This window comes from Ruditapes philippinarum, unplaced genomic scaffold (genome assembly GCF_026571515.1).
Source record: "Ruditapes philippinarum isolate M1 unplaced genomic scaffold, ASM2657151v2 ctg472_1_1_1_1, whole genome shotgun sequence".
NCBI lineage: Eukaryota > Metazoa > Mollusca > Bivalvia > Venerida > Veneridae > Ruditapes > Ruditapes philippinarum.
The window spans coordinates 67,942-71,816 of record NW_026858712.1 but is presented as its reverse complement, the minus strand read 5'-3'; the positions used below and the strand labels follow the sequence as shown (position 1 = coordinate 71,816).

Here is a 3,875-nt window from a genome sequence, read left to right as displayed (position 1 = left end):
GTACAGAATAGTAAAGATGTCTGTATAGGGTTTTAAAGATATTAATTATAAGTTCCTTAATAGAATGTCTGACAGCTGTCAGGATTCATTAACGAGTTAACCAATACAAATGCTTGTAAAGAATGGGCGGTTGTAAACATGTTTAAGATTTAAGTGACAGCAAAGATGTTTTTGCTGAAGAAAATGCATCTATTTAATTGATGCATAAGCACTTTTCTGTCCAGAAAGTTTAAGATACCACAGCTAGAAAAGGGGGAAATATTATCCTACCCTACCTTGTGTCAGCGCAATGCTTTTTAAGGTTTTACTTTTAAACTTAATATATCAGTAAAGGTATTTTATATGACCGCTTGAGCATAATGTAATACTAAACAAGTCTAGCTATGCGGTGTTAAAACAATATTGTTTTATGTTTATGTTCGAAACAACACATTAGTGGTTTGTTAAAGGATCATCACCTTTCTTTCCGATGTCAATAGAAAGCTAATCAATTATAAAAAAAATTGTTAGACTAAATTATGTCCTGTTGACCTGTCCTGACAAAAGTGTATTAACAGTTCTCTAGTACAATACTAAATAGTACATTTTGTGTGTGTTTTATTTTCTGGTAAATTGGTTTTAAGTCAAACCAACACTGTCAATGTCGGGAAGCGATGTTCAAGCTTCGAAAGCCCTCGGGTGCCTCATCGTTCATAACTTTAATAGAAACACCGAATTCCGTAAGTACTGAACGTTTTAAGTTGGAAGTGTCAATCAGTTAAAATGTTCATCCACTTTTAAATCAAGCCAACACAAGAAATGAAGAAATACAATAAAATGAAATAAATTAATAAATAAATAAATAATAAAAAAACAACAACAAAAACATAAAAAAGACAATTTCTGTTGTGAGCATCTATTTATTTATTTTATTTTTTAGTTTTTGCATAAACTTTTGCGCATCTACTTGTCAAACTCAAATTTGTATGTGTTTGCTGAAGATACTGATTTGTAAAAAAACGGCATACTGTTTATGATGATGTAGTTTTAGACAGTCCTGTTTATTTAGGCCAACAGCCATGAGTATGAACTTTCTTTTCGCCCCAATTATACCATATTACATCACCTTGGCATATTTCCTGTCAATAAAAAATTCAAAAGGTCATAAAAAGAAAATAAAGACGTATAAGCAAAAGGTAAATGACATCTAATTTATAAACGGTAAAAAGAAGACTAATTAAGTTTCAACTAATCTACGGAAAATATATTTTTAGAACTATTATTTTTGACGACTAGGAACGTGTCAATGCATGAAATATTTTTGAGACATATACGTTGGCAGAGTATCTTAATGTAATGTATAGAACAGTGCTTAATGAAGCATTTTAAATTCTGATATTTATTTATGATTCTTAAATGATCTGTATCACTGAAATAAATGAATGAGTGCTAAATAAATACAACAAATCATACCACTATACTTGGGTTAACAATCCGAACAGCTTCGAATCTAATTCGAAATTCCTCTGTATTAGTGGCTGGCTGAAAAACACCATCAAAAACAACATCAAGGTACATTTTCGTTATTATTGATAGTCTACAATGCAAATACATCTTTTCTTTACCACAATTCTACATTTATAATTAAATAAAACAGTATCATTCTTTTCTCCTTATTTCTTTAAGCAACGGTATTTTAAGAATTTTGTAGTTTTTGAAGCAAATATTTATTTTTCAAGTTAATGAGTTTTGTTACAAGAATAGCTTTATGAATAGTTTTTACTCTTTCTGTTTATTTTTCAACGCGCTTGGCGCACTTAAGGCAAACCATTGCCTTTTTGTTTCTTGGAAAACTAACATGCTCAGAAAATATGTTTTTTATTAATTTGATATTAATGAACATAAAAACAATCCCTCTCTATGGCTATCGAAATTTAAAGAATAATAACACTAACCAAAGCTTTGCCTGTGTACAACGATCATAACTATATGATTTCTTTATTTTAAGAAAACAATGATTCTAAATATCACTAATTTTGCGTTATCCCTTATTTCACGGCAATGGCATATGTACATGTGACCAGTAAATCGTAACATACATCAAAATTGAGATATTTTAGTCATATACGTAAACAGTAAAGATTTTGTAAAATAATTTATATCTGTAGATTTTTTTTCTGAAAACAGAACAACATTTTACTAATGTCTGTAAAAGGTCCCCGAAGTCCGTTCAATTGTATAGATACATCTAAAACAATCCCCTTTTCTAAATGTTCCTGTTTTTGAAAATAATAAATTTGAAAAACAAAGAAAACATAGTTGTAATTATATTCAAAACTGAACAATATAACATTTAGTAATTTTAACTTAAACATGAAAAACGTGCGACACCATTTACCACGATTTAAATAGTGACATACTGTTTTCAATATGTTTGAGCTTTGGCCTAGGTCTTACTCATTAAATCTGATTTGATTGAATATGTTTCCTTTTATCATACAGTAGAAAATACCTACATGTCACAGCTTTAAAAATTAATCTGGAAACAAAGTGATCCCTCGGGAGCATAAATCACAACAATATAACATGGACATTGCAGACTCGGTTTGATTGAGTCTGTACATGAGGGAAAATGATAAGTGCAACATCCCTTACGCCCCCTAGCACCCGCTTTAGTCGTACTCAATTCTCAACACTTCTTAGTACTGGCTTCAATGGTCCTGAAGTGAAGTACGGGGCAACTTTTTACATTTCATTGTCTTGTTTTCAAAGCATTAAGTACTGTGAACGAAGAGGAGCACAGTATCATTACTTTTTCTTTTAAAGGCACGTTATGTCTCCGAAACAAATAAAAAAGTAGCAAAATGTAAACGAAGTAGTACCGGTATTTTGACTTCCATACAAAATACCTATTTCCTATAATTGTACTTATTGCAACAATACAAAAACAACAGATGAAAAAGATGAGTAACTTTTTGGAAATTATAAAAGTACAGTAATATCAAAATGAAAAAACTTCTTAGAAATAAAAATAAAAGCATTCCTGAGGCATAATGGGCCTGAACAAAAAGTATGTTTTACAAATTATAAACAAACACGCATAGATAAGTTTTAGTTAAGACTATTTATTATATTTCAATCTATGAATACTATCTTTTAATTATTTCCAATACATGTACATGTGTATTCTACACAGTTGTCTGTATTTAAAAGAAATAAAATACACTCACGTCAACCCTTTCAAGGGCAAGAATACATTTTATAGGACGTCTACCAAGTGCTTGTGCAATAAGTTATTTTGATGTAACGGCCTTCGGATGTTTTGGATCAATCCTTTGCCAAATTGCCGACGAAACCAAAGTAGATGCAAAACTTGATAATAAGAGAATAACAAAACAAATTTTTATGAAATACGGCTTCATTTTCTTCTTGTATCCTTTTACTAGACCGCCAGGGTGTGTGCTATCCAAATGGCAATATCCCTTAAGTGTCAATGCTTATAAACTCGACTGTACAGACGTAACAGCTATCAACACTACGTTAATGTTAATTATATGCACAATAAGTGTTAAAAAATTAGAAACATTAAATTATAGATGTAAACTGCGTGTTTGAATAAGGAATTAAAATAGTAATGTTATTATGATTTCTTAGGATGGAACAATAAACAATGAATCTTCATTTCTTGTTATATCCTTGAACTCGTAATAAAACAAGAATGTGAAATAAAATTATTTTTTTCCAAATTATGTAATGATTTGTCGACGGAGGACAATTCAAGGTTTGCCTAAGTTAAAGCAGCACGTCTATAAACGACCAAACAAAAGAGCAAGGTTCACTAAGCACCAAAAATTGCCCCATCTTAGATATTGATAAAAACCTAAAGGTGTATCGTA

General features: G+C 30.5%; 1 long non-coding RNA gene across 1 annotated transcript; it reads right to left on the bottom strand.

Moving 5' to 3' along the window:
- Window positions 1-886: 886 nt before the first annotated feature.
- Window positions 887-3,483, bottom strand: LOC132754026 (uncharacterized). The gene is made up of 3 exons (XR_009629032.1): window positions 3,210-3,483; window positions 1,453-1,521; window positions 887-1,118 (listed from the first exon to the last, which is right to left on the bottom strand). It is a non-coding gene; the product is annotated as an uncharacterized LOC132754026 (long non-coding RNA).
- Between the last annotated feature and the right edge of the window lie 392 nt (window positions 3,484-3,875).